A 13633-nucleotide genomic window follows, 5' to 3' on the forward strand; every position below is an offset into this window, starting at 1 on the left:
CTTTTCATAATTATGAATTTGCCATATCATAGAAATTGAAAACATAAATCTAAATAGGTATGCGCAACGATTTTTCATTTAGGAATATTCGTTGTGTCTATTTAAAGCATTTCGCACATTGCGTGGTGTATTTTTATTTTTCGAAGTTATATTTTTCGATGTTCCCTCATCTGGAACTTCAAATTAGTACTCAAAAAGATTTAATTTAACATTTGCTTCTTCTCTATTCATTAACATTCTCTGATATAAGCGTATAAAAATATAAACCAAAAGAGTAACATGCGGCTGTAAAATCAACGCAAGTCCTGAGCATAATTTTTATTCAATGCTCAGCTCTGTTCACTCGCCACTGTTAAAATTTCTCCTTCCGAGCCGACTGTGGTGAAACACTCTCATCGCATTTTGTTAGGTCTTGACAATTCACACCAGAGATAAAGAGATGCCCAACTCGTCTCTCACTGGAAATAAGAGCGCAATTGATAAACGTCAAAACCTACTGAACTCAAGCAACTGTCAAAGTTCAGTAGGTCTGACGTTTAGCAATTGGAAAAAAGGGACGGCCAGATTAAAATCCTACAGAAAAATATGTAAACAGAGAGATTTGTGCTGCTGTTGAAGATCACTAACAAAAATTGGAAAACAATGAAAATGAAAGAAAACGCGAGATTGAAATGTATGTGATGATATCTTTTATGATGTCAAGCTAAGTGGTATTGATTTTCAATTGAAAATTTTTAAAAACATTTATTAATTGAGAGATAATACATTTGTTCTTTTGATTACGTATTGAAAGTTCAAAAATCAACTGTTTAATATATCACAAAATCACAAAAAAAGAGTATAAAAAGTTTCTGCATATGTTTAACGGATACATGTATAATAACATTTAATCTTTATAAATGATGGGTATTTTAATTTAAATTCCCAAAAATTATTTTGTCCGATCTGGCTACAATGGATAATGTTATAAAAAACTCTAATTTTGAGGCGCTCTCACACTGGAAAGAGTTGGGCATCCCATTATCCCTGATTCACACGCTGGTCCGTAGTTGGACCTTCTCTGTATTTTACGTTCTCTGCTAAGGCAAATTGAGAACCTAACAGAGAAAGAGGAAAAAAAAAACAGAAATTTACATACATACATACATGCATTTTAATTTACAAAAATATATACATACGTACATACAATATACCACATTCATATGCACACATACATTTTTACATATACCTATATACAAGGTTCGTTCAAAAGTAAACAGGACTTTAAAAAAAAAAACAGAACAAAAAGTCTTATCGGCAAAATCAATTAATTTTATTCAAAATAGTCTCCTTCTGCTGTAATACAGCTTTTTGCACGGTCCAAAAGAATGTCGAACGAGTGGTTTAGCTCGTTGCCCGGTATGGCCGCCAGTATGCCGGTGCAAGCCTTTTGAATGGCCTCCACGTCTGCATAACGCTTTCCGTTCATCGGCAAATGCATTTTTCCGAAAAGGTAGAAGTCGCACGGTACCATATCAGGTGAATACGGGGAGTGGTTGATTGTTAAAATGTGATTTTTGTTCAAATAATATCGTACAACAAACGCTAACTTCCATCTTCACGATATTCGGGTCGAATACGGCGCACCAAAAGCTTCTAAACTCCAAGGTAGAATACCGCATTAACGTTTTGGCCGGGTGGAACAAATTCGTTTTGGACAATACCCTTGGAATCATAAAAACAAATCATCACCAAACAACTTTTGACTTCTCCAGGCGCGATTTTTTGAGTTTCGGCTCATTTCTCATTTACGTCCTCACTACCACTTTGAACGTTGAAACCACTCGTGCATTCTGCTACGGGATAGGCAATCATCGCCATAAACTTGTTTCATTAATTGAAACGTTTCGGCAAAAGTTTTACCAATTTTAAAACCCAAATTTGATGTTGGCTTTTTTTCGAAGCTCATTTTCGCACCGATGACAAAAATATGAAATTTTTACTGGAAGTCGATAAAGGATAGCAGATTCTAACGCACTAGTCGACATATAGATGGCGCCACTACCCTGTTCAGGGTATAATAAGCAAGGAAGGGCTAAGTTCGCGTGTAACCGAAAATTTCATATTCTTGCAAGGATCAAAGAAATACCTACAGGTGTTGGCAAAGCGCTATATTAAGAAATGTCGCGAAAAGGTTCACATTAGCACATTAGCCTATATATGTGGAATACTAAGAGTTCAGAAATCTTTATATTATGTATAAGGGGCTAAGGGAAGTATTGATCCGATTCAACCCATTTCTGACACAAAGGCATATTGTTATCAGAAAACATTTTCCTCGAATTTCAACTATATATCTCACAGACCGATCGATATTTTAGACAAATAGTCAGCAATAGACCCTGGGGTCCACATTTCCGGTATCTGATAAGAAACTCACTAAGTTTTATCGCTATATTTTACTTCGCGACAGCTAAAATTATATTAAAGTCATCTTCAAAGGAGATATATCTGATATAAACTCAATCGAAGAGACTAAATTTAATATATAATAAATATTAAAATAATAGTTAAAAATAATAATATAAATAATAGTTGATGTGGAAAACGTTAAGCAGAAGATCGCAATTCAATATAAGGTTTGCACCAACTCCTTACATATTCAGCGCCAAAACACATAACTTTTAAGAAAATTTGTCCACTTAATTTTATTAAAATATCACACACTTTGACAACCCAAATGGTTTAAAGTCAGCTGCAAAGTTGGAAACCACCATACAGGGTATATTGGGGGCAGAGAAAGATATGGGCTTGTTGCATAAAAAAAACAAGGTGAAATTGCATATATGGTATTTTAAATGAAGTTACATGATTCTTTCAGTAGCAAGGGGCCACCATCAAAATCGATTTCCGCATGAAAAATGGTTAACATCGATTTTCAAGTTGCTACAGATTGTAGGGATATTCAAGAAGTTTTTTTGAAACCCATTCTTTCTTCAAATATACCATTTGATGTACTGGTATATTCTTCATAATTTATGCCCTTTTAAGCTAAAACAGTCATAATTGACTTTATAAGTTAACAAAGTTTTTTTTCAATGCGACCAAATCAAAACAAAACCATATGTGACAGGTTGCCGAAGTTCCCAATAGCATAATCGAAATTCGAACAATTCATACGAAGCTCGTGATCTAAATTTTTCGTTCGAATGAAAGTAAAAATACGTGAGATTTATTTATTCACACGAAGTTTATAATAAGGCTGATTATACTTGTATGCATGTAGTATATAGGAATCGGGGCAGTTCATAGATTAAATTCACATATTTTCGGCTTTAAACTTTAGTTTATTCAACATTATACGCTCAGTTAATTTTGCTAAGATATCTTACTTATGGACCGATTATACGGTATAAAGTCAACCGAATGTTTGAAAATCCTGTTACTAGTTTTATGAGGGCTAGGGCAAGTTTTCACCCGATGTAATTCATTTTAGGCGCAAAGATACACTGTTAATAGAAAAACACGCCTACTCAATTTGTTTAAAATAATTTACATATTGGCCGATATATGCGATATGCAGTCAGCCGGAAGTTCGAAAATATTTTTATTAGGCATATGGGTAAATGGGGGAGTATTGACCTGATTGAACCTATTTTTCACATACAGATATACATACAGAAAAAATTATGTACAAATTTCGATTATACTATAGATCCCACCCATTGAACGACATTTTGAGTGAAGAGTCAGCCATTGGCACTGGGGTCCAAAATCTTCGGTATCTGCGGGCTTGAGAAGTTATTCTCCGATTTTGATATGACATACCTCAAAGGCACTATTTGTACAAAGTTTTATACCACTATATACATTGGTGTTTGATTTACATACTGCAAAGTATAAGAATCATTGGAATATAAATTTGTCTTATATTGACAGTGGGCGTTGTTTTGGCCCGATATCGCCCATTGGAACACAAGAATGGCAGTATAGTGTTACGTAGCGAGATTGGTTGAAATTGGTCAATTAGTTCCGGAGATAAAGGTTTTTACCTTAAAATGGCCGGTGCCACGCCCAGTGATAAATTTTTCCACCAGCTCTTATAAAGCTCAATCATAACATCTTATGTGTTAAATAAAAGCGTTATATGAGAAGTTGGCAGGGTCCACCTACTTCCATACTGTCGTAAGAGGTGTGAAAAATATTTGAATGCTTAGTTATGGCAATTTATAACTTTTCGATTAATGGCGTTTTGTGGAAGTGTCAGTGCGCCCATCTGCAATAAGAAACTTTTTATGTTGCCAGGGAACACGTGTACCGAGTGTCATGAATATATTTTATTTTTACTCAAGTTACAGCTTGCACAGACAGATGGGCGGACAAGCAGTCATGCGGATTCCAACACGTCTTGTTATCCTGATCATTTATATATGTATGTTTATATAACTCCATATCTATTTCGATCAGTTTCAGGTGATACAAATAATGGTTAAGTGAACATAACAATTATACTCTGTAGCAACATGTTGAAAGGGTATAAAAATCAGTGGTTGATCGTATAAGAGAGATTTAGAATAGTAAATGTATGTAGAGCAGGTTCGTCTCCGCGCGGTGCATCCTGGGTAATGCCAGTTTGACCTGCGGCCTTTACGGCCTTTTTAAGCTCCTGATCAGACCTTTGCTCTACACGGACATATCCTTGACTATTAGATGGATTCGGTTGAACCCTGGGCTGGTGGTGAGGTTATTCTGTCACCTGAGTATGCAGGGGGATACCCTGCAGAAATGGCTGATGGGCTAATGCCAAGGCCGCCTCGGTCCCGTTAAAACCATGGCCGGCCTCAGAGTACGTTCCCCACCCGTCATCATTAAATTGGTGTGGTAGCTGTTTGTTGAGATGACTCCTTTTTGCGCCTATCTGCGGACGAGATTGATGAGCTCGTCGAGGTTTTCAATTCTGTTAGTAGAACTACTCTAGAAAGCTTCTGTCCTCTGAGAACTCAGAAAAGTAAAGGGAAACCCCCTTGGCGGACTTCAGAGATAACGGAGATCAGATCTTGGAGTAGAAGACTCTTCAATAACGCCCGTAAAATGGGCTTTAGTGACGACTGGGCGTTGTACAAGGCCGGACTGAGCTTTTACAAGTCCGAGTTGAAGAAAGCTAAGAGAGCTTCGTGGAGAGCCTTCTGCGGCAGGGTGGAGGTTTGTCACGAGTCCTACTCTAGTGGGATATCTTAGAAATGCAGATAGCGGGTAGACAACGAGTAGCAAGGAGTCGCGAAGCTACTCCTAGATGCTTATTTTCCGCTGAATCTCTCCACTGAAAAAGTGCCACTGGGGAAGCTTCAGGAAAAGTGTACAGCCTTCTTTGACCTTCTGGATGAGCGTCACCTTACCTGGGGGCTGAAAACATTCAAGCCCTTCAAGTCCCCGGGTCCTGATGGCATCATGCCGACGCAACTACAGCGTACGGTCAAGTTGTCATGCAGCTGGCTGGACGCCATCTACGCGAACTGTGTTAGATCGGGCCATGTCCCGAAGGTCTGGAGACAGGTTAAGGTTACGTTTATTCCGAAGGCCGGTAAAAGCTTTCACGTGGGTGCAAAGGATTTCAGACTCATCAGCCTATTTTCGTTTCTGTTGAAAACGCTGGAGAGACTTATGAGTAAAAACACGTCAAGTGGAGCCCCCATTTTCCACTTGATCATCGAATTTGAATGTGAGTATTTTTTCATAAAGTAGTCACCATGAACAAGTAATCCCCCGCTCAGTTTTTTTAAATTTTAATTTTAACAACAATTTTTTTTTTAATTGAAAATATTTACTAGTTTTAATTAAAAAATTAATAATTAGAAAACTATTGGTGATTTTTAAGTTAAATTTTTAGGAGTTTTATTATATATTGTTATTTTTTTCATATTGTTAATAAACTTTTAAGTTAACAAATAAAAATTTTAATGACTTCTCCCTCAAAAAATTAAAAAAAAAATTAAGTAACGAAATCCGCAAACAAATTTTACTGTTTTCTTGTTCTTGTTTTAAATAAACTACAAGCAAATATATCCATATGGGAAAGAACAATTACAAATTGAAAATATTTGATTTTTAAGCATTTAAAGCTTTTTGACCATTTTTGATTTTTGCGACCAGCCTCTTGAAACTCTTACAGATATATTCTAGACTATTTTGATAATTTTTTTTTAAGCATTCTGAGGCGAAATAAAAGCTGTAATCTTTGTAGACCCTCAAATTATGCACTGTGATATTTATCCCGAGGTTAATTAGCGATGAGGAGAAAAGAGTCTGGAACAGTTTTAAAGTAGTAGAACATGGTGTCCTTGAAAACCACAGAGCTGACAATTATGACGACCAGATCACTGACATGATTACGAATTTCTACATCATCGGATGTAAAATGTTTGAAAGATGCACATGTTACATTTTCATTTAGATAAATATTAAGATAATATGAGAGGATATTCGGAAGAACAATGATAACGCTTCCATCAAGATATATTGGAATTTGAAAGAAGTTACCAAGACCAGTATACAGTATTGGGGACTCTATTTGGCGGTAAATAAAAGAAACTTCAACGAAATATGACAGGAAATGTAAAAATGTTCATTTTTAAGTTTTTGGAGTCTATTTTAAAATGTGCATTGTAAAAATGAATTCTAAATGAATGATCGGTATCTTTTAAAAAATTATTTATATGTAAAAGTTTTGTGTATTTTTATTGAGCTAAATTTTTTCATTTTTTTTTTTGATAAGAATAAAATATAATTTGTAATTCTTTGAGGTAATGTGATCCCTGTTCACATAAATGGAACCGAGGGCCTTGAACCTGCGTCTACAAATTGCTGTGCAATCTAGAATCAGGTGTTCTACAGGAGCACCGGCAGTTTCTTCAAGAAGCTATGCCCATGTTGGACAGGTGCTTCTTGAGCCTGCAGTGCCCAATATAGACCACGACAAGGTCCATTTTTTATACACAAAAGCAAAAGCAAAATTTTTTTTATTTTTATTCTTATTACAAGGTGTAAATGCAACAAAAATAAGGTATGTAGTATCTGGGTGGTGAAGTAATTCCAAAATCACATATTTTCGGCATTAAACTATAGTACAGGATGGTTCACGACTCGTCCTACAAAAACAACCCGTTATAATTTTTTTTGTTTTCTTGTGAGTAATCCATTTATTTTTATTTTTTGGCAGGTTATTATTTAATTATCTTTTAAATGGAAAACATAAGATTATGACTATAGAAAATGTCATAATTATTGAGTTTAAGTAAAAATGCAAAATATCTTGATTTACAAAACATAATAAACGTAATTTAACACCGAAATGCGCCTTTATTTATTCGATAACGTGATCTAAATCTGTAAAGTTAGCATGTATGCAAGCTTACAAGTAAATCAAGCCAAATTTCAAATGTAGGGGAACCACGAGGGGAACAACCAAGTGGAGTACCTTCCTTTCATTTTGTAAACTTTAATAGACTTTAAAAAATGTATCTATTTTCTTGTCACATTTGTAACAGCTGAATCGAATATTGGTTTTGCGTATGTTCGAAAAGACGAAAATTCAATCATATTCATCGGTTATTGCGGAGCTCCAACGAAAATTTGAAAACAAATTAATATCAAAAAACACCATTTTCCGCTGGCACCCAAGGTCACCTGATCTGACAGCACTAAACTTTTCTATGGGGTTATGTCAAGCAAGAGGTGTACAAAACAAAACTCTGTGTTTGTCTAAAAGTAAAAAACGTATGGAAAGTGCAGTAAAAATATTAAATAAAACTTTTGTATACTATTTTTATACATAATAAGTTATTTGAGCACAAATTTATCAGTTTATTGTTTTCATGTCGAGGTGTACGGATAATTTTTCTGGGGAGTGTATATGCGAAAATGGCACAAGCCATCCCACGCTTTCCTCACAATAATGAAATATTATATATTTTTTTTGGTCAATATTAGGTCAGTTTATATTAATAATTATAATTTACTTTTTAGCTTGAAGTGCTTTAAAAACGTATTTTTTGGTTTTTGTGTTCTAAATATTTATTTTCCACTATTTAGTTTCAATGTGCTGTAAAAGAATGTGTTTTAGACTTTTATACCGTACCTATTATTTAGCCACAAGTGGTGTTTTCACTTTCTTTAATAATGTGTTTGAATAAATTTGTTATTCAAATGACGGCATGGAAAGTTGATGCTTTTACCTGCATAGGGGTATTTTTTTTTTGCAGGATGGATCATGCTTTTAACTGCATAGTTTAAGCAGAGAACTTAAAACAATGAGAAGGTGCAAATTGAATTTTGTATGATGCTCGATTGGTTGGCTGAAAATTTGAGATCAAGGAGTTTACCACTTTCTGTATAGTTTTGCTCTTATTTAACAGAAATGAGAATTTTTAACAACGTTCTCTGACAAAATACGTATCTACCAAAATAAAGAGAAAAATTAAATGAAATGAATGAGAAAATAAGAAATACAAATGCCACTTCACATATGCATGATTATTTTTTGCCATATAAACGATTTTTATGATGAAAAATTGATAAATTATTATTTTTTTGCACAAATGCTACATTGATAAAATGTGAAAGATTATGCAAAAAATGATATTTTACTATTTTCATAATTTTCTAATTTCAATTTTTACAGAATTAATAATTTATGTATGTACATCAATATGTTATATTATATAATATAATAATATATTATCAATTATCAATAAATACATGTGAGCGCACTGCTCTATATGTAAGTATGTATGTACAAATATGCATATGATCGCGCAAAATAAGTAATGCATACACAAATCTACATACATTTAAGCGTACAAATGTAAGTACGTCAGCCAATAGGAAAAATACAAACATTGTTGTACAAAAACAACAATTGTCTCAAATAGCATCAGCACCAGAAATCAATATGGCAGCCAAATTGACAAATCCTAAATTTGTAGTAAATCACACACCAACAACATTTTCATTCATGAACGCTGGCGCACAAGCAATAAGCTTTGTCGTTTCATTCATAAAAGCATACGCCTTACACATCTCCCCGAGCATGCGTTTGCCCACAAGCGTCTTTTCGCGACGATGGCAAAAGCTAAAAATCATAAATTGAACAAATTTCTGATATTCCCTCTAGAAGGGAAAAGTGACAACCCCTCAAATATGAGTATTAAAATATTTTAGAATAAAAGTGACAACATAGTAAATTTGTCGATTTACAATTCAAGAAACTTTTTAAAGAAAATATTCAATATTCCTCTGATTTATGTATACAGTAAACCCCGGTTAAGTATCACTCCTCCAATCCCTCTTATCTGCCGGTGTCTTGCTGCATCTCACTTTTTTTTCTTAATTTTTTAAAGAAAACGGTAATTTTTTTTTATAAATACATAGAAATAATTTTTTTTGGTACCACTCGCTTAAGTACCACAATCGCTTATGTACTACAAAGCACAAAAAATCTGCATCTTTGGTTTTGGCACTTAACCGGGATTGACTGTATTTGTCAAAGAATTTACGTAAGTACGTTCGAATTTTTTGTACACACATTGACTTTACACTTGGCCATATGCGATGTATGTTTGTAAGAGTGTGTATGGCACATCTCGGATTTTCTACCAACAACACAATGTTGTGACGCTTTGTCGTCGCGTCAGTTCTTCGACAGATTGACTCTTTGACATAAAAGCAAAAAATGTGTCAACGGAGATTTCACATGAAGTAATGAGTGTACATATCTACATAAAAATACATACAAATGTGTAAACGACATAATATATGTATGTCCTGTTACATATGTTTACACATGCATTTGAAAAGAAAAATTTAATGTGAAATACCGACGGCAAAACACAATTCTGTACTTTTATGACTCCATAATGGTGTCAAGTACAATTAATGAATTATTTTAAGAAATATATCAAAATACTTTATTAGTAATAATTTAAAAGTATTTTGATATATTTCTCATAATAAAGTAAAAATGAATTAACATAAAATAATAAATAATAGTTCAATAAAAGGGAATATATTTCAAATGGCATATCAATATGCCCAGTTTTGCTCACATATTATATTCTCTTCAATATTCGTCGGTTGGTTATGTTAAGAGAGCGTATGTGTACAGATTCACCGCTGTTATAAAAGCGAAAAATGTTATTTGTTTCTGGTGCATCTGTGGTGAACTCCTTGATAAATTCCTACAAATTGTTCGCTGTCGAACCCGCACCTTCTCATTGTTTAAAGTTCTCTGGTTTAAGTATCGTTGTCCGATTTCGTCCGTTCTCGCAGTGTTGATAGGAATGGCTGGGTAACCTCACATACCAAATTTGGTTGAAATTGTCCGGGTAGTTCCTGAGATATAGAATTTCACCTAAAGGTGGGCAGTGCCACGCCCACTGTTAAATTTTTACACCTCCTCCTATAAAGCTCTTCCCTACCATCTTGGTTGTGAAGTTTAATGTGGGGCAATTATTTGGTGAGTTATGGCACTGTTAATGGTTTTCAATATAATCGTTATATGGGGAGTGGTTATTATTTGATTTTAACCATTTTCACAGCATGGGCTAAAACTACTTCGTCTCAGCAAATTTGGTCGAGTTAGCTTCAGTGGTTTGGAAGATATGTTCATTAAACCATTTAGAAGGCGGGGCTACGCCCACTAAAAAAAATTCAGACTTCAAGCGTCCCTTGTTACTCCGATCCCCCGTAACAAATTCCAGTTCGGTATCTTAATTTAGTGTAGTGGGACTTTATAGGTTTTCTTTTAATGGCGTTTTATGGGTGTATTTGTGGTTATATTACGCCCATTTGCAATACTTACCCCTTTTGGGTGCGAGAGAACACGTGTACAAAGTTTCATCAAGATATCTCAATTTCTTATTTCACAGACAGACGGCCTGATAAAAGTTATAAACATACTTACATACATAAAAACATACATGTGAAGCTAATAAAAGCGTATCAAAAAACATTGCGTGCGTTGCGAATACCATTGTTGTTCTATTATCTAAATAATATACTACGACTTTGCAGAACATGCAATTATCTACAAAAAATGTCGCGACAGTATATGTCTAACTGTTATATAATATTTAAGTCACAATAAGTGTTCTTTTATTTAAAAATAATAATAATGAAAATGCTGTCTCTGTAAAAGCTCTTTATTTGTACCTTGGTATTAATCCTTATCAAAATTATTTACTTAATATTCAAGACCTTTGAGAATTATTCGATTCGGATATCCTATTCGAAAGATATCACGATATTAACAATGTTACAATAAGAAACAAGTAAGGAAAGGTGTAGCCGAGCATTTCATACTCTTGCAACTGACATGGGTCAAAGCCGGTTAAATACCTTCAGTTGTTGGTAATATTGACAAATGTAGCGAAAGGGTTCATTGTTCGACGAAATCATCATATATGGATTACAATCAAATTTGGTATCATAATAATTTATTTTAAAGGTCTCTTAGTTGTATTACTATATTTTACTTCCCGTCACCGAAATTTATACAAAGAAATGGAAGGGCTGACTGCATTAATATTAAATATTTCTAAGGTATACTTAATAACTGGTTTTAAAGCAATTTCATAAATATATATATATAAGGAGTAAAGTCATCCGGAAGTTTCAAAATCGTTCAGTTATATGGGGGCTAAGGCAAGTTTCCAAACGAATTTTCATTAAGGCCCCGTTATTAAAAAAACGCGCTCTCTTAGTTTCATTAAAACAACTCCCACACTGGCCGAAATCAATTTCATTATAATATCTCCCACATTGGCCGATTTATGTGTATAAAGTCAACTGAAAGTTCAAAAATCATTATATGAGGTATATGGGGGCTAAGGGAAGTATTGACCGATTCAACCTCCTTTTAACAAAAGAGTGTATTAGTATCAAAGAGATATTTTCCAGGAAATTCAAAAATATATGATGTAAATTTTGTCTCTAAAGTATTTAGTTACTGATATACCGCGCTTTTAGTAGTTTTAATCCGATTTCATCCATTTTTACACGGTCTTAGGGGTTCTTAAAGGATTTGTTCAAAGCGAATTTGGGTAATACAAGTATACAAAGTGCGTTCCAAAGTAAACAGTAAAAAAGTAACAACGTAAACTCTAGTGGCCATCTAGCCATCTATATGTCGACTAGTGCATTAGAATCTGCTATTCTTTATCGACTTCCAGTAAAAATTTCATGACATTTCATGTATTGGAAGTAAAATTATTGCGTTTTAAGTGTCAGTATGTGAGGACATAAATGAGAAATGAGCCTAAAAAATCGCGCCTATCCAAAAAGAATTTGTTCCACCCGGCCAAAACGTTAATGCGGTATTCTACCTTGGAGTTTTAAAGCAATTGGTGCGCCGTATTCGACGTGTTCGGCCCGAATATCGCGAAGATGGAAGTTGGCGTTTGTTGCACGATAATGCGCCGTCTCATCGATCGACGCTTGTGGCCGATTATTTGACCAAAAATCACATTTTAACAATTAACCACTTCCCGTATTCACCTGATATGGCACCGTGCGACTTCTACCTTTTCGGAAAAATGCATTCGCCGATGAAAGGAAAGCGTTATACAGACGTGGAGGCCATTCAAAAGGCTTGCACCGGCATACTGGCGGCCATGCCGGGCAACGAGCTAAAACACTCGTTCGACATGCTTTTGGACCGTGCAAAAAGCTGTATTACAGCAGAAGGAGACTATTTTGAATAAAATTAATTGATTTTGCCGATAAGACTTTTTGTTCTGTTTTTTTTTTAAAGTCCTGTTTACTTTTGAACGATTCTTGTAGCTTGAATGATTTGGGTATGTATGTATTGTACATTAAACTTATTAAAGGGCGAAGTAGCGCCCAATTTGTTTTAGCTCACAAAAGTGGTGTGGTGAGCGGCGACCCGTTTAGTTTGATTGCAACATAATATGCAATGTGGGCGTCATTGAGGCACGGAGAAATAAAATACAGCGTAGCTCAGTCGCGTGCAGAATTGAATAATTTTTGCTTGAATACAATTTTAATAAATGTATACTCTTGCAACAATTACTACAGAGTATAATAGAATTATTCACTTAACTTGTATCAACTAAAAATAATCGTGTTAGATATAGGGTTCTACAAGTATATATATAAATGATCAAGATGATGAGACGAGTTGAAATCCGAGTGACTGTTTGTCTGTCCGTCCGTGCAAGCGTTTACTTGAGTAAAAATTGAGACATATGAATGAAACTTGTACACGTGTTTCTTGGCAAAAAAGTGAAGACGAGTTCGTAGATAGGCATAATTGGACAACTGCCACGTAAATCGTAATATAACCACGCCCGTTTTACATATAACGGTTTTGTTAAATACTACTAAATCTGCGATAAATCAATAACGATATGACACAAAAGGGCTTTATAAGAGCGGGTCTCAAAATTGGACTATGGGCGTGGCACTTAGGTAAAATTACCTATCTCCGAACCTACTCCATCATTTTCAACCAAATTTTGTACATAAGATTATTTTAACATTCTCATGTAAATGGGCGAAATCGATCAGTAACCATACCTATTTCCCATATAACACATCTTTAAATTTCATCTGATTTTTTTGCTTTTCAGTATAAGGTACA

The sequence above is a fragment of the Bactrocera oleae genome, chromosome 2, assembly GCF_042242935.1.
Source record: "Bactrocera oleae isolate idBacOlea1 chromosome 2, idBacOlea1, whole genome shotgun sequence".
In the NCBI taxonomy this organism is placed as follows: domain Eukaryota; kingdom Metazoa; phylum Arthropoda; class Insecta; order Diptera; family Tephritidae; genus Bactrocera; species Bactrocera oleae.